The 22,436-nt window shown below is 37.3% G+C and overlaps 1 long non-coding RNA gene across 3 annotated transcripts in view; it reads right to left on the bottom strand.

The window, feature by feature from the left end:
• The window catches only part of LOC141418101 (uncharacterized), a 56,784-nt gene that overhangs the window by 19,544 nt on the left and 14,804 nt on the right, over positions 1-22,436 (bottom strand). Inside the window, exon 2 of one of the 3 annotated variants that reach the window (XR_012442744.1) lies at positions 18,479-18,746. The exons of 1 other annotated variant lie outside the window; for it this stretch is intronic. This is a non-coding gene — a long non-coding RNA (uncharacterized lncRNA). The remainder of the gene's footprint in view (positions 1-18,478; positions 18,747-22,436) is intronic. One more of the 3 variants, XR_012442745.1, reaches the window with a different exon arrangement.

The following is a 22,436-nucleotide window of genomic DNA, read 5'->3' as shown; positions in this document are numbered from 1 at the left end:
CTTGTATACTCATACTTTTCATTTAGTTCAATTTAAAAAAAAACTTATTTGAGTCTTCTTTTTTGACCCCTGTGATGTTTAGCAGTATGTTGTTTACAGATACTTGGAGGTTTTCCAGACATCTTTCTGTGACTGGCTTCTAATTTTATTTCTTACAATACAAAAACATACGAATATGATTTTTATTCCTTTTAGTTTTTTAACTGAGTGTAACTTTCATGGCCCAGAATTTGCTCTTTTTTGGTGAATGTTCCACAAAGGCTTAAGAAAGTGAAGTACAATTAAATTTTCAATAAATATGAATTAACTCAAGTTGATCCATGGTACTCTTTAGTTTAGTTATATCCTGATTTTTCTTCCTGGTGAATCTACCAAGCACTAAGAGTAGCATTTATGAGTTTATTTTTATAATTAATTCCAAATGACAATATTCGGCTTCATGGGAAAAGCAGATAGTTGCTAACCCAGCATGTCTAGTCCCTCCTTCCAGTCTCTTACACCACTGCTGTCATCACCTCCATATAATTGCATCCTATAATCAGTAGTGTTGCTACATTGGACAAGTAGTTATGTATTAAATCAATTTAAATTATTCAAATGAAATATTTATTTTACCCTCATTAGTCTTTCTCTGAGATTTTGCCTTTATTTAAGGTAATATTTGTCATTATTGTTTGAGAATGTATCTCTTTTTCACTTTTAAAAAACAATTTTGTTAGAGACGCAATTTTTCTAGATACACAATTGTGGATGAGTTGTTTTTACTGACAACACTAAATATTTCCCATCACTTTTTCCTTGTTTCTGGGACAAGAAGTCTGACATAATTCTAATCTTTGTTCCTTGGTAGCTAAGGTGACTTTTAGCCTCTGCTTCTTCCTAGATCTTCTCTTGGTCTCTGGTTTCCCAGTTTGCCTTTGTGTGGATACCTTGGTATCTGTCCTGCTTGTGGTTCTGTGCACTTCCTCCATATGTTTTGTGGTCCATCACTAATTTTAGAAAATTCTCAGTCATTAGCACTTCAAATATTCTCCCTCCCTTTTTCCACTCTACTCCTCCCTCCATTTTTACCTCTTTCCCGTCTACTCTTTCCTTCCTTTGTCCTCCCTTTCCTCCCCCTCCTCCCCTTCCTCTTCCTCTCCTGTCCTCCTCCTCCTTTTTCTGCATCTTCCTGATCCTCTCCTGTCCTCCTCTTCCTCCTCCCCCATCCTCCTCCTCTCCTCTCCTGTCTTCCTGCTCCTCTTCTGTCCTCTTCTTCCTCCCCTGTTCTCTTCCTCCTCCTCTCCTGTCCTCTTCCTCCTTCCCTGTCCTCCTCCTCCTCTGTCCTCCTCCTCTTCTCTCCCCACCTATTTTTTCTTCCTATTTTCCCTTTCAGTTTGGGAAGTGTCTACTGACATATCTTCAAGCATAGTTGTTCTTCCCCTGATCATGACTCAAATAGCTTCTTTGCTTCTAAAAATATATTTTGATTCTAACATTTTATTTTTGTATTTTTTAGAGTTTTCCTTTCTCCTTACATTTCTCATCTGTCCTTACATGTTGTCTGCTTTTTTAACTACGTACTTTAACACACTAATTATACTTATCTTAAACTTTGTATTAGATAATTCTAAAATAGGTGTCATATATGAGTCCACTTCTGATGCTTGGTTTGTCTCTTCACTCTGTTATTTTATTGTTTCTTTGCTTGCTTGCTTGTTTTTGAGATGGGGGTCTCACTATGTTGCCAAACATAGTTCTCTGGGTCTTTGTTTCTGGGGGGTTGGAGAAACAAGGCTCATTATTTTATGCTTCCATAAGGGCAAAGGAGCATTTTTGAGAACCTGTGACTGGATAGGGCATGATTCAGTGCATTTAGGGAAGGTAGCTACTGTAGGTTTGTAAGTGGGCAGTGGGGAGAAGACAGGATTGCCCTGCCTTCATTATTCCAGTCATCACGTGGCTGGGAAGCCCAGACAATGAACCAAGTGCCCTTGTGGCTTTAGGGTCCCACAGAAAGTGTTCTTTACCGTGCTTTGTCATTATCTCCTGCACACCACACCAACTGACAGCTCAGACTTCAAATTATTTGACATCTGGACTTACAATGATATACTTGTCAACTTTTAAGAACGGGAAGATTTCTATGTGATTGAGCATCTAATCAACACAGTTAATTCTTGTTTTTTCAAAAGGGATTTTTCCACTCGTGATACATGTTAAAGCATTAAATTCAAGTGTGAAATCACTGTTTTCAGGCATCCCAGCAAATTCTGTTTTATTGCATTCCATTTTCTGAAAATTAATATTTCACTGTCTATAACTTCTAGCAATCCAACAATGTGCACATGTCCTTTTAATTTAAATCTCTTGACACAGAGGGTGTTTCCAAAGTAGAGGAATATGTAATTACTCACTGAAAGAATGGCAGATGAAAATGAAGGCATGTATTTCTGATAAATTCTCTCTCACAATTGCTGCTAGACTTAGAATCCTAATTTATCTTTGCTGAAGCATTTTCTTCTTTCCTTTTTTTGTGCTTAGACCCAACCTTCTACCCAAATCACTTCACAACATTACATCTTCCCTCCTTCCCTCGCATCCCCTTCCTTCCTTCCTTCTTGGTTTTGAACTTGGATCTATTGTCAAAGCCCTTGTGAAGATAAGATCAGTCTTACTAAGTCCTGTCTTTGACTCAAGGTCTCCTTTCTTTCTTTTCAAAGGGATTAGGCTTGGCTGCCTATTAAAAGAATTGTAAAATATCAGTCCCTTAAGCAAATCTATGTCTGTCTATCCATAGGCTTATTTTTCTCCCATGTACAGGCCATGGGAACTGGATGGTCCTGCATGTCCACTAGTGACCCAGCTCATTCTGTTGTTTTGTTTTGTCTTTGTTCCATTTTCTGATTTTCTGATGATGTCTCAGAGCCCTCAATGACTGCTGGTGTGGCAGTCCTCACATATGTGTTCTGGGTGGTAAGATGTCCACCAGAATATAGATTGAAAGAGATAGCTCAAATCTCAATCAGGTTTCTTTCAGGACCTGTCCTGGCAAAGGGGCACGAACATGACTAGTAACAGTATAATGTGACAAAGAATAAAAGTCACCTTGATAATATTCTTCTCATTCTGTCCTCACAGTCTATTTCTTCTTCCTCCTGAGGATTTCCTACGTGTCTTTCAGCTTTACTTCTGAATCTTGGACTTGACTCATATTGCTATAATAAATTCCACTTATTTTTAAATTTATTTATTTAACTTAGCCTCAGTTAGTTTCTCTTTCTTGGAAGCAAAGAAAAATTTTTTTTAATTAAGAAGCATAACCACAAAGTTAGGAAAAAAAAGAAAAGTCATTCAGTGCTAGAGCACTTGCCTAGCATATGCAAGACCCTCAACTCAAGGAGAACAGAACAGGTCCTATGGGGGGGGGTGGAGAAAGGTTGTGGGAGGGTGAATGGTGCAAATACTTTGTACACATGTATGTAAATGGAAAAATGAGACCTGTTGAAACTGTTCCAGGAATGGGGGAAGGAGGGATAAAGGAGAATGGTGGAGGGGGTGAATTCAAGTATGGTATACTTGATCTATTATAAGAACCTTTGTAAAACACTTGTTCCTTCCTATCATTGCTTATACTCTCTCTTCAACAAAATTAGAGATAAGGGCAAAATAGTTTCTGCCGGGTATTGAGGGGATGGGGGGAGAGGGAGGGGGCAGAGTGGGTGGTAAGGGAGGGGGTAGGGGCAGGGGGGAGAAACGACCCAAGCCTTGTACGCACATATGAATAATAAAACAATAAAATTTTTTTTTAAAAAAAAAGAACTTTTGTAAATGCTACAAGGTACACCCATGCAGCACAATAAAAATAAATAAGTAAATACCCTAGCACTGCCAAGGGGAGTGGGGGTAGGGGGCAGAAACAGCCAAAAATACTCTAAAACAACTCACCTATTATTTTCCTGGTTTTTTGTGTATGGGGTGGAGAGAGTGAGTGGTAGGACAAATGAGCTTCTTCTGGGAATAACCACGATTAGAAGAAGCCACACTAAGGAGCTAGGTGTGGAGGTGCACACCTAAGACGGCTCACTGTGCTCCAGGTATGCACCTGAGGTTCGCTCCCTGTGCTTCAGTAGCAGGAGCTTTCCTAGAGGCCTTGTGTGTTCATATTCTCTGAAAACAGCCGTCTGAATTTCAGACCCCTAGTCCTTTCATGGCTGATAATCCTCTGCTTCCCAGAGTTACGTTTCTCCTACTCAAAACCTATACTAATATGGCTTCTGTGTTCCAGACCAAACCCTGACTGATGCAGTCGACAATAACTGTTTATATAACTCTTTCTGCCAGTAGCACAAATACTGGCATAATAATAGATGGCACAAAACTATAAAAACAAAGAATTAGATATAGTAATGTCTATTGTGATATTTACTATGTTAAATGTGTTCTTAAGAGTATAAGTCTATGTTTAAGACAATTTATAGTAAACTAATGTTACTTTGACTCAAATATTTTGTTATGTATTTTGGCAATAAGGAAAACTGAAGGAAGAGAGTCTACATTGATAGATGTTCACCTTGTTCTTTGAAATTCAAATGATCTTGTCACTCGTTCTATTGGCTCATGAAAGCTCTGCAGTGGTTATTGTGTGGCAGAACCAACCTGTGATTCAGAGTTATGAAGATTTTTCTAATTACAAAGGAAAATATGTAAAATGAAGCATTAATCAGCAAGACTGCACAGAATGAATACAAAAAATACATTAGCTCTGTGGGAGCTTTCTTTATGACCTTTCCATAAATGCTTACCATGTACCTTGATTAGGTCCATCCCCACCATCATTCTCCCTCATCCCCCTCCTCCCTACTTAGATTGATTTCAACAGGTTTCAGTGTTCTGTCTTCACACACATACATGAAGTTCATCTACCACACTCACCTTCCTTTACCCTCCCCATTCCCCCTTTACCCTCCCACTAAACTCACCTCCTAGCCGGACCTGTTTTATATTCCTGCCCTTCAGTTTTTAAGTATATGTTCGTTATTCTAAGGTTATTCACCATGGTATTTCCTCTGTAACTATACTGTACTTTAATCAGATTAACCCCCATTTTATTACACTCCTTTATCCTTTCCCTCTACACCCTACTATTCAACAGCTTTCAGAGTGCTTCCTTACATCTTTTTCCTACACAGATGCAATGCATTTTGATACTATTTTCTATCATTCTCTTTTCCTCTCTCTCCTTCCCCAAGTCCCCTTAAATAGTCCCACTAATGGAAACATGTTATGCATGTGGGTATGTGCATATATATTCATACGTACATATATGCATATTTGATCATGTTTGTATTTGTGTATACATTTATCTTTTGGATCCATTTTCCACATATGAGAGAAAATATGTGACCTTTGTCTTTCTGAAGTTGGCTTACTTTGCTTAACATGATGACCTTCAGTTTCATTCATTTACCTGCAAACAATATAGCATCATTCTTCTTTATGAATGAATTTTATTATAATTATATATATGTATATAATTATATATATACATATATAATTATATATGTATATATATACATATATGTAATTTTCTTGGTCTACTCATCAGTTGTAGAACATCTGGGCTGTTTCTGTAGCTTAGCTATTGAGAATAATGCGGCAATAAACATGGGTGTGCAGGTGTCTCTATTGTGTACTGACTTATATTCCTTCACATATATCCCTAGGAGTGGTATTGCTGGATCATACAGTAGTTCTGTTTGGTTTTTTGAGGAGCCTCCATACTGCTTTCCATAGTGGTTTGCCCTAAATAACATTCCCACTGATAGTGTATAAAGGTGTCTTTTTTCCCTGCCTCCTCACCAACATTTGTTGTTGTTTGTGTTCTCCATGATAGCCATTCCGACTGGAGAGAGGTGAAATCTTTCTTTTTTATTACTTTTTTCTTCGTTAACTTCTCTTTTTTTAATTGTTGTTGTATTGGGGTTATAGTGTGACTTTTATAAAAGATCTTACAATATATCATAGTTGAATTCACCACCTCCATCCTTCTCCCTTATCCTTCCTCCCCATGCCTGGAAGTTTCAGCAGTCTCACTTTTCCATTTTCATACATGAGTGCATAGTATTTCCATCATATTCCCCCTCCTCACCCTTTCTTTAGATTCTCCCCTCCCACTGGTACCAAGCCCCCAGACTTCTGTTCTCTATTTTTGTTTCTTTAAGATAGTCATACCGAGTTTCCTTGTGACATTTCCATGTATATATGTATAATAACTTTAATTGGTTCATCCCCTCTCTTTTTCTCCTTTCTATCTTAGTCCCCTTCTTATGGTGATTTCAACAGGTCATGCAAAAAATTCTATATTCATTCTCTTTTTTTTATCGTTTTATTATTCATATGTGCATACAAGACTTGGGTCTTTCTCCCCCCTGCCCCCACCCCCTCCCTTACCACCCACTCCACCCCTTCCCTCTCCCCCCCACCCCCTCAATACACAGCAGAAACTATTTTGCCCTTATTTCTAATTTTGTTGTAGAGAGAGTATAAGCAATAATAGGAAGGAACAAGGGTTTTTGCTGGTTGAGATAAGGATAGCTATACAGGGAGTTGACTCACATTAATTTCCTGTGCGTGTGCGTTGAGGCCACGAATAGCCAAGGCAATGCTCAGTCAAAAGAACAATGCAGGAGGTATCAGAATACCTGACTTCAAACTATATTACAAAGCAGTAGCAATAAAAACAGCATGGTACTGGCACAAAAACAGCCATGAAGACCAGTGGAACAGAGTAGAGGACCCAGATATGAAGCCACACAACTATAACCAACTTGTCTTTGACAAAGGAGCTAAAAATATACAATGGAGAAATAGCAGCCTCTTCAACAAAAACTGCTGGGAAAACTGGTTAGCAATCTGCAAAAAACTATATTCATTCTTGTATAGGAAGTACGCCATCCATATTCACCTTTTTAACTTCCTTCTTTTACCCTCAAAAGAGAGGTGAAATCTTAGTGTGGTTTAGATTTGTGTTTCCTTTTTGGCCAGGGTTCATGAGCATTTCTTCATGTATTTATTGGCCATTTGTACTTCTTTTGAGAATTGTCTGTTCAGTTAACCCATTTTTTCATTGAGTTGTTGATTCTTTGGGAGTTTAGGTTTTTGAGCTCCTTGTATATTCCCTGTGTATATTATTAGTCCCTTGTCAGTTATACAGCTTTTGTCAGATTCTCTCCCGTTCTGTGGTCACCTCTTCAATCTAATGACCATTTCTTTTGCTGTGCAGAAGCTTTTTAGTTTCCTGCAGTCCCATTTGTCAATCCTTTCTCTTAACTGCTGAGTTACTAGAGTTCTTTTTAGGAAGTAACTATCTATGCCTGTATGTTCCGGTGGTTTCCCTATTCTTCCCTGTTGCAGTTTCGAAGTTTGTGATTTTACATTGAGATCTTTGATCCACTTGAAATTGATATTAGTACAGGGTGAGAGATTGGGATCTACTTTAAATCCTCTTCAGTCCCCAGCACCATTTGTTGAAGAGCCTGTCTTTTCTCCAACATATGTTTTGGGCTTCTTTGTCAAAAAGCAAATAATTATGACTGCATGGATTTACGACTGGGTCTTCTGTTCCCTTCCATTGGTCTTCCCATTTGTTCTGTGCCAGTACCATGCTGTTTTTATTACTATGGCTCTGTAGTATAGTTTGAAGTTAGTTATTGTGATACCTCTGGTGTTATTCTTTTTTGCTCAGGGTTGCTTTGGCAATTTGAGGTTTCTTTGTGCTTCCATGTGAACTATAGGATTGATTTTTTTCTACCTCTGTAAAGAATATAATTGGAATTTTGATGGGGATTTCATTGAACAGATAGACTGCTTTTGGTTCTGCTAATCCATGATCTTAAGAGATATTTCCATCTTCTGTTGTTTTCTTTGATTTCTTTCTTTAGTAATTTATAGTTTTTATTCCAGATGTCTTTCATTTCCTTCATTAAATTTATCTTTAGGGATTTTATATTTTCTATGCTATTGTGAATTATATTGTTTTTCTGATTTCTTTCTCAGTCTGTTCACTGTTGGTATATAGAAAAACTACTGATTTTTGTATCCTGCTACTTTGCTGACATTATTTATGATATCTAAGACTTTTTAGTGGCGGTCTTAGGATCTTTTAGGTAAAAGATTAGATCAGTTGCAAATACAGATAATTTGACTTCTTTCTTCCCTCTATAAATCCCTTTTATTTCTTCCTCCTCTTATTCCTCTGGTTAGGAATTCCAGTACTATATTGAACAAGAGTGGAGAGAGTGAACACCTTTGTCTCATTCCTGACATTAGGGGAAATGATTTTAGCTTTTCCTCCATTTATGATGTTGGCTATAGGTTTGTCATATAGGGCTTTTATTATGTTGGGATACATTCCTTCATTTCCTGTTTTCCAGAGCTTTTGTTGTGAAAGCTTGCTGAATTTTGTCAAAGGCTTTTTCTGCATCTATTTAGATGTCCATGTGATTTTTGTCCTTGCTTCTGTTTATACGTTGGATAACATTTAATGATTTGCATATGCTGAATCATCTCTGCATCCCTAGAATGAAACCACTTGATCATTTTGGATGCTGCTTTTGGTGTGCAATTGAACTCAGTTTGCCAGTATTTTATTGAAAATTTTATCATCTGTGTGCATTAAAGACATCAACCTGCAATTCTTTTTGTTGCATCTTTGAGTTTCAAGATGAGTGTAATACTGGCTTCATGGGATGAACTTAGTATTGTTCCTTCCCTTTCTATTTCATGGGCAATTTTGAAACGTGTTGGTGTTAGTTCTTCTTTAAGGTCTGGAAGAATTCAGCAGTGAATCTATCAGGTCTTGTGCTTTTTTGGGATGTGGGGAGGGAGAAACTCTTTATTACTACTTCAGTCTCATTGCTTGTTATATCTATTTAGGTGGCTTATATCCTCTTGGTTCAACTTCAGTTGTTCAAATGAATGTAGAAATTTATCCATTTCTTCTAGATTTTCCAGTTTATCTAAGTTTAGGCTTTCAAATTATTCCCTAATGATCCTCTGGACTTCATTGCCATTTGTTTTTAGTCTTCCTGTGTTTGAATATTTTTTGTAGTTTCTTTTGTTATTGAGTTTTGGTTTTATTCCATCATGTCCTAAAATATCTATTGTAGAGAAAGTTCCAAGGGCTGCTGAGAAAAACGTGTATTGTACTGCTGTTGGATGAAATACTCTAGATGTCTTTGGTCTATTGTGTCATTTAATTTTGAGGTTTTGTTATTGATGTTTTTGTCTGGATGATTGTTGGTGATAGTGGGGTATTGAAGTATCCTACTATTGTTATGTTTGGATCTATTGCTTTTAAGTCCAGACAAGGTTTGGGGTTTTTTTTTTTTTGTTTTTTTTTTTTTTGATAAAGTTGGTTGTGCTGACATTAGGCACATATAAGTTAGCTATTATTATTCCCTCTTGATAGATTATTCTTTTTGTTGGTATGAAGTGATATTCTTTGTCTCTCTGTTGAGAAATCTGCTATTATTATGATAGGTTTGCCAATGTGTGAATTGGTTCTTCTCCCTTGAAGTTTTTAATATTCTTTCTTTATTCTCTGTACTTAATGTTTTTACTATAACTTGCTGTGGAGAACTTGGATTTTGATTGCTTCAGTTTGGACTTCTACAGTCCTATAACTGGATGGGCATCTCTTTCTCAACACTTGAAGTTTTTGGGTATTATTTTGTTGAATATGTTTCCTTTGACTTTAACATGCATCTCTTCTCCTTCTTCAATCCCTACAGTGCATAGGTTTGGTCTTTCATGTAGTCACAGAGTTCTTCCATAATCCATTCATATTTCTTCATTATTTTTTCTATCTATTCATCTCTTTGTTCTATTATACCAACTTTTGTCATCAAGCCTTGAAATTCTATCTTTAACTTCATTCAGTTTGTGAAGAAGCTTTCAACCAAATTTCTTTTAATTTGAATTATGGAGCTTTTTATTTTCAGAGCTTTAATTAGTTTTGTTTTGTTTTGATGATTTCTATATTTTTATTCAATTCCTCTTTCATGTCTTACATTGTCTTCCTGATTTCAACTAGCTGAAGAGCTGAATGAAATGCCCTCCTTGATTTCATTTAACTGTTTGTTAGTATCCCTCCGAGTTCATCCAGATGTTTGTGTCTCTTTGAGTTCATTTAGCTGTTTCTTTGTGTTCTCATTGTATTTATTTATTTTATTGACTTGTTTTTGCATGTCTTCATTCCTCTCATTAATCACAAATTGATATTTCATCCCCTTCACCATCCATCAGATCATTTGTTGTGTGATTGCTGACTTTTTGAGGACTCATATCCCCCTGCCTTTTCATACTTCTTATGTCTCTATTTTGAGATTTGCTCATCTGTAGTCAATTAGTTAATTGGGGGACTTTAGTCACCTAAAGTCTTTCTCTTGAATTATTTTCTGTGTTCTGACGAAACTGGTTAGTTGCTAAGTTGTTAAGTCATTTTTGACCTCTGGGCTGGGAATAATAACTTAGCAATAACAAATTCACCAATATCAAACCAGATATATATTTAACATATGTTTGTAAAATAACATTGGCCACATTATCTATATATCCAATCATGTTATATATGAAGGAGACTAGAGTTCTTATACAGTAGGAGGTTACAAAAATAAAACATGTTTGTATAGAAGTTAAAACATAGGTAGTAAATATAAAGGGATTTAGGGAAGACATGAGGAAGAAGGAATGTGAAAGGGTGTGAAGTGTGAGGGCTATGAGATACAGTTCAATTATTGTGTAGAGGGTGCTATTGTCAAGGATTGAAAAAGTATAGAAAGGTTAACAGTAATGTAAGAAGGGGGTAGAATAAACCACTGATTGAATAGTTTGCAAATAAGATATAGGAAAAGAGAAGAAAAATGTTTTTGAAAAAGAAAAGAAATTAAATTAAGGAGGAAAAAATTGGCCAAATCAGATGGACAAATTAAAACTTTAACAAAATGAAACATTTTTAAGTCAGTATTTCTTCCTTCTTGAGAACAGTGTATACCTTCTGTGCTGTGTCAGACACTGGGTACTCCCTTCAATCTCTGGTCCTCAGTTTTTTGTCTGTAGCTCTCCTGTTGTCTTTATTCTTGTGTCCCCTTAGGGCCATAGATTATATAGGTATAACCTGGGAGTGGATGGCTCAGGATTAGAACAGCTGCTAAAGTGGGTGTGGGCAGTTCCAGGTATGTGAGTTAGCCATTATGAGTTGGTTGTGGGTTCTCTGAGCATAGCTAGTGAGTTAGAAAGCCCTCTGCTGCTTTCAGAGTCTGTTCTTTTCCTGTTCATGGAATCCAATGACTGTAGTCTCTTCTTCATGATGAAGTTTTCCCTCTCTTCCACCCAGGCCTCCAGTTTGTTTTGTTTAGGTGTAAGGGGAGAATGGCTCCTGTCAATGGTACATATGTGTACCCTGCTGGATTGAGTGATAGGTTAAGGGCTGTAGTTGCTGGCCAGCTCACCTCATCACCCTTCTTTGTCTTGGGATAGAAACCCAGATGCTGAACTCTAACCAGCTAACCTGCTGGCTCCCTGCACAGCATTTAGATAGAGACTGGTCTGAGTGGTTTCAACCCAATCCTGCTGAACCAGTCTGGGATCCTTCAATATGTCCACTTGTTCAAAGGCTTTCTTGGGAGTCAGATTCAGCTCTCTTAGCCACCAGATTTCTTGGGGTCAGATGAATTTGCTCTCACATGCTGAGCTAGGCTTTGTAGTAACCTTTGAGATTGAAACTGCCTAGCTCACCTGATTGGTTTGCTGGCTGGTCAGTCTGGTCTTGGTCAAGATGAGGGTTGGCAGTTAACTACTGTCCAGTGTCTCAGTCAAGGCTCTTACCACTCCATGCAATTGTTTTGCATGAAAGATGGTCCTTGTCAGTGGCTTTTGCAGGAAGCAACTCAGATCCAGACAGAAAAAGTAAATCAGTGAGAGGCACAGGATACAGCAGGTCCAGATTCCTTCCAATGGAAGAGTTGTACTTTTAGAGGCCTACTTGAGGTTGATAACACTAGCTACTGTCTATCCTTACACTGGCACCCTCTTTTTTTAGCATACTAACTTGCCCACCTATCCCTGTAGCCATGGGATATAAAAAAACCTGAGGTTTTTTTTCATATTCATGGAAATTAAGGGAAGTGGTACCTGTCAGCAAGCCTCCATACTGCCTTGATTGAAACAGCATTCTCAGTCTGTGTGTGAAGAGAGTTCAGTGAAAACATCTTTTTTTAAGAAAAGGACAAAGAAGCATGAGAAAGTCTATAATGGCATATTTTATACAAGTATGATAGGCTTGTTATTCAGAGAAGATTCTCTTGATAAATAACTTTTTATACTAGTTTCTGGAAGATAAATTCATCTGAGAAAACACAAAAATAGCAGAAATTGCTGGGACATGAGAACTGACAGCAGTGAGGAAAGTAAAGATCTAAATCAGTGTGTGAGCATTTGCTCTGACTCTCTGGTAGCCTAAGGACAGGCTTGAAGGGCCACAAGAGCAACAGGAGACTAGGTAACCAAGTGTGGGCACTGACTGTTTGGGGCAATCAGGTAATTGTAGCTTGTGTGTGTGTGTGTGTGTGTGTGTGTGTGTGTGTGTGTGTGTGAATGTTGCCGTAGATTGAACCCATGACCTCATGAACACTCAGCACATGTTCTCCCACTGAGCTGTATTTTCATTAGTAGACATAGGTGAACATGAATGCCTTGGCTTTGACTGTGAAGATACTGGCATAGACAGAATCCTCTGGTAATTTCTAACCACAAGTGTACTTTCATGCTTTTTTAAAAAATCAGAATCCAAAAACTTTTGGTATGAAAAACTAAAAGTTTATCTAAACATGGTTATGATAGATGAGGGTAGCAAATCCTCTATAAAGAAAAAACTCTAAATCCAGATCTCAGATTTCACCATGCATGAGTCTTCCTTAAACACAAACTTACAAAAATGACCAATTGTAGAAGCAAGACTAATACAAAGAGAAAATTCCACAGACCACCAAAGAATGCAAATGTGCAAATATTGGAACTATCAGAAATAGAAAGCAGGTTGTTTTGTTCTGTTTTGTTTTTGCAGTACTGGGGTTTTATTTCAGAGCTTCACAAGTACTAGACAGGTGCTCCACTGCTTCAGCCACACCTCCAGTCCTTTTTACTCTGCTTATTTTTGTGATAGGTTCTTGCTTTTTACCCAGGCCAGCCTGAACCATGATCCTGCTACTTTATGCTTCCTGTGTACCTGAAATGACAGGCATCCACCACCATACCCAGCTATTGGTTGAGATGAGCTCTTGCAAACTTTTCACCTGGGCAGGCCTCAAGCCATGATCCTCCTGATCTCAGCCTCTAGAGTAGCTAGGACAAGATGCATTAGCCAATAATACTCAATGAAAACAAGAATTTTAATATGTTAATAAAATAGAGATACAATTTATTTGGCTAGTCAAAACTGGATAGGCATTGTTGTATAAATTTTAATGAGACAGGAAGAAAGAATGAATGTATAGTCAAGTGCAGTTCCAGGAGAGAAGATAGAGGACAAAAGTACTTTGTGAAACAATGTGTGGAAATTTCCAACATATGAAATGACCCACTATTCAGATTCCTGAAGCCCAGCTTAGTGAAGATATGATGTAAAAGTCCTCATTAGCAAACTAGTGAGTCCACAAAACACCAAAGTAAAAGAGAAAATCTCAAAAGAAGGCAGAGAAAAATGACATATTATACAAAAGGACAAGAATTTTACTACTGACTTCCAATAGAAACAACTGAATTTAGGTGCTGCAAATTATATCTTCATGTTTAATTTTTAAAAATTATTTATTTAGCATTTAAAAGTGACAAGAGTTATACACACATTTGATGTACAAAATGATTCTTTGAGTGTGTGTACATGTAGGACAGCTAAGTCGAGCTAATTAACACACACACAACTTCACATATTTTCCTGGTGAAACACTTAAAGTCATTAAATAACCATGTCTTTAAATTACTGAGATTAAATGGTCACCAACCTAGGATAGCATTTCCAGCTATCTTTCAAAAATGAATGATTAGTGAAGGGATTTCCAGGAAAAAAAATAGTGAGACTAGTTAATGATAACACGTTTTTAAGGAAATAACTTGCAAAATTTATAGTTTAGGAGGAAACAAATGGAACTAAGAAGGAACTAAGAAGCCAGAAGAAAAAATGGGGGAACATGATCAAAATGATTTGAAAAATTGTATTTGAGCATACATTAACTCTATAAAGCAGTCAAAAGGATGTTTAAGTTACGGAATTAAAAATAAATAAAATCTTGAAGACATTGGTCCAGGAAGAAATTATTGTACCATATTAATAGTGGGCTCCTAAAGTTATTAAAACATTAAACATGAATGTTATGAAAGTTATTAAAACATTAAATTAAATATTAATGTTAAGGTTTCTCTGATAAATATCAAAATAATAGATATAAATCTTCAACTTTTAAAGCAGTAGAAAGAATCAATAGCTTAGGTAATCATGTTTCCAAAATGGAAGAAGAAAAAGATTCCAAACAAATAAAGAACCAAAGAAATAAACAGAAAACAACAAGAGAAATTAACAAAAATGCATTACTAATATAAATAATTTAAACAAAAATTCTGCCGGGATTATGGCCATTTTATACTAAAGAGAAAAACAGTCTATTACATGTGATTATAAGAGATGTAAAACATAAGAGTTTAACACTAAAAAACCAAAAAATTAAGTCACGAGCTCATGACAAAAAGCTTTATGAGCTATAAAATAGCACAATGTGGTCTTTAAGGAATCAAATAAGCAAATGTATTCTGCTCAGGAGGGTTATTCTCAGAGACAGAAGTGGTCCCTGACAAGTAGTGAACACACCTGGAAGTTACAACAGCCTTAAAATTCTGTATATGAGTTCTGTTCTACATAAAATAAATACTGGTAGAACTAAAAAAAAAGTGACAATTTTTTCCAACAGTGTGGAATATTTTTACAACTCTTGTTAACTTATAAATCAAGCATATTCATTAGGAATATGGAAGACTTGAGCAGCATAATAAGAAGTGTGATTACATCAGTGGTAAGAATGTACCTTTTCTTTTCAAGTACTCAGAACACTTACAAACACTGACCGCATGCAAAATGGTGGTACAGTGCAATAAATTTCACAACTTGAATTGAACAAACCATATTTTCTAGCCCATAACAACAGATAATTTTTAAAACACCGCAAGACTCCATTATTAAGAAGCATAATGCACTCTAAATTATCTATGTGTTAGTGAAAAATTCCTAGTAGGAATTAGAAACTACTTAGAACAGAACAATAATGAAATAAATTCTGTGAAATGTTTAGTTTAGATTAAGAAGTATTAAGAAGAAAATACATGGCCTTAGAAAAGAAATAATAAAAATCAATGAAAACAAGATCCAAAAATTATAATTAAGCAGAAAAACATAGTATATTTAAATTAACAGAAGCAAAATTGTGGAGATAAGAGCAGAAACTAAAAAATATCAAACACAGCTATGTGGAAAAGTTTAAAAAATCTTGTTGACTCTTTAATAAAACTGGAAAACAAACTTTGATAAAGTTGAGTAAATAAAAAGAGAAAGAAAACAAAATAAAGACGAAAGTAACTAGACCTGCTGTAGGGTAATATGTAAAACATTTTCATAGTGACTAATATGAAAGAAGTAAAATGTCTGTCCAACTCTTAAGAATAAAGTACTGAGCTAGAAGATCAAGAAGAAATGGAAATTTGTACTTGCCCTATAATCAGCAAAATAATGGAATCAACAGTCTGCTCTGTGCCACAAAAAGGTCAGTCCAGGCATGTCAGTGTCTGAAAAGGGAAGGTAGTTGGCTCCTGTTGCAGGATTTGGAAGGATGACCAGGAACAAGTTCTCCTAAGCTCATTCATAAAACATTACTAAGAGACTGCTCGTAGATGGGAGGTGCAGCAAATGCAAAGCCAAGAGACTTTAATGATGTGACAAATTCATAGTATTACTTCAGTAAAATGGAAGGAAAAACAGCATGACGGTTCAGAGGATAAAAAAGGTGAAATAGATACGATCAGGAGTGTTGTGAGAAGCTGAAGGTTGAACAATGGTAAATCTTTATTTTAAATGCTAGTAAGTATGAAGTTTCTCTCCTTTTTCTTCCCACACTTACTCCCTCGATTCCAAGTACAACATGATGGAAACCACCATGGTAGAAATGAGAGTGTGTTGAGGGATTTTTGTGAGGAGTAAATCATTTGCCTGTGTTTTACCTGGATCTTGGTAACGGGAAGGGGAAAAGACTGGAAGGAGGCCATGGTAGAGACACAGCAGCTGGATGGCTGTTGCAACAACCCAAGTAAAGGGAGGCCAAGACTGGAGCTCAGGGCTCGGCAGAGTGAGTGGATTTCACCAGTCCAGCGTAACGCCTGGGCTCTGGGTACGTGAAGGCTGTTTCCAACATAAATCTGCATATTACTGGGTATATCCAACCACCAAGCATCGAAACCTCGGTGTTAGGAATGCCTTATTGATCTGCATAACCCAGAAGTGGACAATTTTCTTTCCCCCAATTCTCCACTGGAGTCCATAACACAAACAGTGACCGTGGGAGAAGTTCTTCAGTGTCTCAGTGCGTCTCTCTGTGAGAAGAAACAGTCTTACTGGTAATAACGCCACCAATTCTCTTGGACTGAATCAATTTATGTACATGTCCAGGAATTCCAGTAAAATATAGCTGGAAAGTGTCACTACTAGCTGTATGGAAGCAAGAAGAGTGATCTCATGTGAGCGGATCTCCACAGTAGCTCAGTGAGAAGGTTGATGAAGAGATCCTTAGCGCTTGAAAGACTCCAGAGCCATGACTGGCTATGGGAGAACTGGAAGGGAATTATTATTCTTTTTGTCTTAAAAAAGATTTATATACTGATCAAAAGGAAGAGGAAGTATTTGCAAATCCTAGGTTTCTCAAGGGAATATTATAAAAAGGGTTTCTTTTCTTTCAAAGTTTATAAATCTTTTTAATTTTATTAGCATATAATAGTGTTCAGGGGGACACACTGTGACATTACATATGTGCTTACAAAATTTACCACCTCCATCATTTTCCCTCATCTAACCTCTCCCCCTTTCTTAGAACAGTTTCAGCAGGTTTCATTCTTCTATTCTCATATAAAGATAAATGAGGGCACCATATTTGCCCTCATTCCTTGTTTCCTTGTGCCCACCCACCTCCCACTGGTACCCACTCCCAGAAGGAGTAAATAAAAAGAGAAAGAAAACAAAATAAAGACGAAAGTAACTAGACCTGCTGTAGGGTAATATGTAAAACATTTTCATGTCTCTACCATGGCCTCCTTCCAGTCTTTTCCCCTTCCCGTTACCAAGATCCAGGTAAAACACAGGCAAATGATTTACTCCTCTGTATCTGTAAATGATTTTACCCTCCTGTCTGTCATTTTTTAAAATTCTCTGTTGGCTGATCTGGATGTCTGTGAACACATGCCAACCCATCTGGCCTATATGTGACTTACAAGAAGAGTCAAATGGTCAAAAAGGTTTTGCTTGCATGAGACATAGTACAATATCCAAACAAAGGTAAGAACGTGCTGTGTGAGAGAGTTTTAAACAGAAATTTATGGAGAGAGACTTTATTCTGAGGGATCATCAAGTTGTTAAATATCCATAGATTTTCATGGGTTGGTTTTTTTGTGTGTTAACAAATGAATTGCAAATGTTTGTAATGTTACAATTATCCTTAGAACATTATAATCAGGTTAACAGCTGAAGAAATACCATGATCCACCTTAGCCATGGAAAATCATCTTAAGTTGTAGCTCAATCACCTCTTAAGTCCAACACACTCATTTACAGATGTGAAAATTGAGTGACTGTATAAACATTGATTTGTTCCTTATGACACAAATGTCCAGATAACGTTTAGATAGTACTTCATTATTCTCTCTTGAGCTTTTCTAAATAACAAACAAGAGCGCTATTGTAAGAAGATTCCGACGTTTGCCAAGAGCTCTAGGGCCTGGAAGAGGTAGAACTGTTTAGTATTTGATTTATTAGAAAAGCCCTGGTCCTTCTTTTCAAAATTCTGTTTTGTAATGGGTTTCCCAAGATGGCTAGATCTTAATATTTGTATTATAGACTTGAAAATTTCAGATCTCCATTTTGGGGGGAGGTCTGTGGTGAATTTCTAGTTTTGCAAGTAGTTGAATTTTAGTTTTATGTATAAAAATCATGTGTCTGCCCATTGATCTTAATGAAGTAAGGGATAACAAAAAAGGGGGACCCTTCTGGAGTCAGAAACCATGTGGCCCAGTATCGGAAGGGTTCAGAATGATGTCATAACACCCTGACATCTGGAGGTAGCTGAGAGCTGCCTAGAGAATTATCCCTGTAGAGATTCTGAAGTTGATTTGGGGACTGCAGACTACTTACATTAAGGGAAGAAATCCCAGAGGACAGCATGTCGTCTTCCTCAGGTAAAAGAATCAGCATTGGGAGAAGTCATCCATACAGCATGGCTTTATCAGAGAACAGAAGAGAGCAGGTGCTGAGAGGGAAACTGAGTCACAGGTCACACCACATACCATGGTGCAAAGTCGTCTGGAGATTCCTGTGTTTTTCAACACTTGTTCATGGCATCTTCATACACCATGTCTTTTCACTAACTTTTAAAACACAGCAGCAAAGTGTTCTACTTTCCCTGCAAAATGGTGATTGTTGTTATTATTGATCAACAATCTCCTTAATATTTTTAAATAGACCGTAAATTTCTCTATACTTTATTTTTCATACTAGAGAATATATAGAAGTCAAATATTTACTAACATACCAGTTCCAAATATTAAGACTCAAAACTTAGAGCACAAGTTATTATAAATGGTATGCTTGTTGGTGCACTGGTACTTGCCTGTAGTCCCAGCTACTCAGGAAGCTAAGGCAGGAGGATCACTTGATCCAGGAGTTCAAGGTCAGCCTGGGCAACAGAGTGACACACTGTCTTGGTGGGGGTGTTAAAAAAAAAGAAAAAGACCCACTATACAGGACAAAGCTCTTACAGGAGAGCTCTGTCATTCTGTCATGTATATCACTACAGGTTACGGTAATGACATACTCTATTTGTTTAGTTTCACCAATTTTTGTCAAACACAGTTTAAAAGAACACTGAAGCGAATGGAAGAATTATCTGGAAAAAAATGACAAAATCTTGTCATTTATGTAGCAAACAGTCTTTGGTATCCACGGTCATCTATCTAGTCTCTGCCTGTAACCAAAGGAGCACTACAGAGTAAATGGGCCAGAAAGTGTGACTTGCTGATGACTTTTCAGTGACCAACCTAATTGCTGACTGAGTCATATAATTGTCACTGTGCAAACTAGCACAAGAATTCAGACAAAAACTGTACGTGTCAGCATAGTCATATACACAAAGCCTTTCACAGCTGGGTATGGTAATCATACCTATAATCCCAGCGCTCAGGCTAAGGCAGGCCAATAGTGAATTCAAGGCAAACCTGAGCTAGAGTGACACTCTGTCCCAAAAAGCACTGCCCCGCCCCCCAAAAAAGCCTCTCCTGATTGTGTAAGTGGGTAAATGACCCTCTCTAATCTTATTTAGGGTAAAGAGATTTCCCAGTTTGAAATGAGAAACAAAGAGATGGATAAAATTGAATCTAGTGCATATTTCCCAAGGATGTGATATGCATAAAGATATCTCTCTCATTCTCTCATGCTCTCTCCTCCTTGCTTCTTTTCCTCCTTCTCCCTCCCTTCCCCCCCGCCCCGGCCCACACACAAGATAATAGCTTAGCTTTAGGATAATTCTCTTAGTGTTTGTATTTAAGCCAGTAGGTAAACTGGAGTGTGTATAGCTTATTTCTCTTAAGACATTTTTGCTTAATGAAATTCTGCTCATGACTTTCTATAGACAAAGAAAACCATTTTCCCCAATATTTAAGCAACTGCTACCCCAGGAGATTATACGAGCAAGAATCTGAAATACCAAGTTTTACTTATTTTGCTCCTATCCCTTTTTAATATCTGGTTTGGTGTTTATATTTTATCATGTACGTATCACAGAAAAATATAATTGCCAGTGTGTTAGCACATAAAATATGCGTGCCTCTGATTATAGAATATATTTTAAGTTGTAGAGATAAGCACTCATAAGATATATCAAAATTGAATTTGACAACAGATAAATCAAAACATACACTGCTGCAGGTTGATATCCCTGAATGTGTGAGCTGCATCTTTTAGGGTCTGCATTTTGAATTTATTTTCTTTGCTTATACTGTGTTGTTAAGCCGTAAAGAACACACACTTTCTTCAGTTTTAGTGCTGAGCTGCTTCGGCATAGTGACTGGACAGGGAGTTGGAGAAGGCATCAAAAAGCTTAGTAGGTTCTCTATAAGAAAAGACACAAACTCAGAACAATGTTTGTTTGTAGAGAGTGGCAACAATGTAGTGATGCAGGTTTAAGGTCTTCCTGTTGCACTGGATTATTCCATGTCAGTACTGAAGAGCAGGGTGCAAACGACATAGTTTTCAGTGAATGATGTGTGGCCTTGTTCAGCTGAGGACTGGCATGGAGCAGAGAAGTACTAGTGCATTTACCTCCCAGAGCCAACTAGTATGCTCCATGGGATGACAAAATTCACCTCCCCCTGACGTCAGAGTAAATTCTTCTCAAATTAAACCACTGGAGATTTGGACTAGCAATAAAACAGCAACAATCTCAGTTAAAAATAACCAAAATCATCCCTGGCCATAAAGGAAATGCAAATCAAAACCACAGTAAGATTCCACCTCACTCCTGTTAGAATTGCTACCATTGAGAACACCACCACCAACAAATGTTGGCAAGGATGCAGGGGGGAAAGGAACCCTCATACACTGCTGGTGAGAATGTAAGCTAGTACAACCACTTTGGAAAACAATATGGCAGCTCCTTAAAAAAACTAAACATGGATCTGTCATATGATCCAGCAATCCCACTCCTAGGAATATACCCAAAGGAATGTGAGTCAGGCCCCTGCACACCCATGTTTATTGCAGTGTTATTCACAATAACCAAGCTATGGAAACAGCCAAGATGCCCCACTACTGACAAATGGATTAAGAAAATACTGTATTTATATACAATGAAATTTTAGTCAGCCACAAAAAAGAATGAGATTCTTTCATTTGCAGGTAAATGGATGGAACTGGAGAACATCATCTTAAGTGAAGTTAGTCAGGTTCAGAAGGCCAAAAGTCACATATTCTCTCTCATATGTGGATTATAGACCTAATACAAATTCAGCAATATTATGAAAAACTGGTCACAGTAAGAGGAGGTCACACATGAAAGGGGTAGGGTAAAAGAAGGAAGTTAAGAAGGTGAATATGTTGATGTAATTCCTATACAAGAATGAATGTAAAATTTTTAAACCTGTTGAAACTACCACAAGAAGGGAACTAAGGTAGAATGAAGAAAAATACAGGAGGATGAACCACTTTGGGTTATAATACATACACACATGGAAATGTCACAAGGAAACTACCTGTGTATCCTATCTTAAACAAGCAAAAATGTCATTTTTTTTCTGTTTTCTTTTGCAAAATTGGAGAACAAGAGGTCAGAACAGGTCCTGCTTTGTGGGGGAGGGTTGCTACCAGTGAGAGGAGGGAGGAGGTGGGAAAAGGGTGTAGGAGGGTGAGTATGGTGCAAATACTGTCTACACATGTATGTAAATGGAAAAATGAAACCTGTTGAAACTATTCCAGGAATGGGGTAGAAGGATAAAGAAGAATGATGGAGGAGGTGAATTCAACTGTGATATATTTGATGTATTGTAAGAACCTTTGTAAATGCCACAATGTACCCCAGGACAACAATAATAAGAAAAATAACCAAAACACATGAACAAGGATTACGACCTAAGGACTTCCAGCTGGTGCTGTTCTTTGCATTTGTGGACTCACTTTATGAGATTTCTCTGGAAGGGCTGGAGCTATCTGCTCTACCAAGAATCCCCGAGCTTGTGGCTTTTGATTTTCAGTGAAACAGCATGGTTTGTGTACAAGTCAGACAGCTGTAGTAAGTCATCCTTAAGTTCACATGCCAGAGCTACTCAGATACAGACCCATCATCCTTCTTTTGAGCTCTGTGTAGCCCCCACAGATACCAATGCTGTGTGCTAATCTGCGCAGGCTTTCATTTCTGGGAATTTTCAATGTTGAAACTTTCTTAATTGTATATGTGGGTATGTGTACATGTGTGTGTGTGTGTGTGTGTGTGTGTGTGTGTGTGTGTGTGTGTGCTTTTGGGTGTATGAGCACAACTATGTCTGTGTGTCTATGTATTTTTCATTTTTCTTGACCCTATCCCTTGTTGGAATAACAAGATATT

Source organism: Castor canadensis, chromosome 16, assembly GCF_047511655.1.
Source record: "Castor canadensis chromosome 16, mCasCan1.hap1v2, whole genome shotgun sequence".
Lineage (NCBI taxonomy): Eukaryota > Metazoa > Chordata > Mammalia > Rodentia > Castoridae > Castor > Castor canadensis.
The sequence above is the reverse complement of the archived record's forward strand: the minus strand, read 5'-3'. Positions and strand labels throughout refer to the sequence as shown.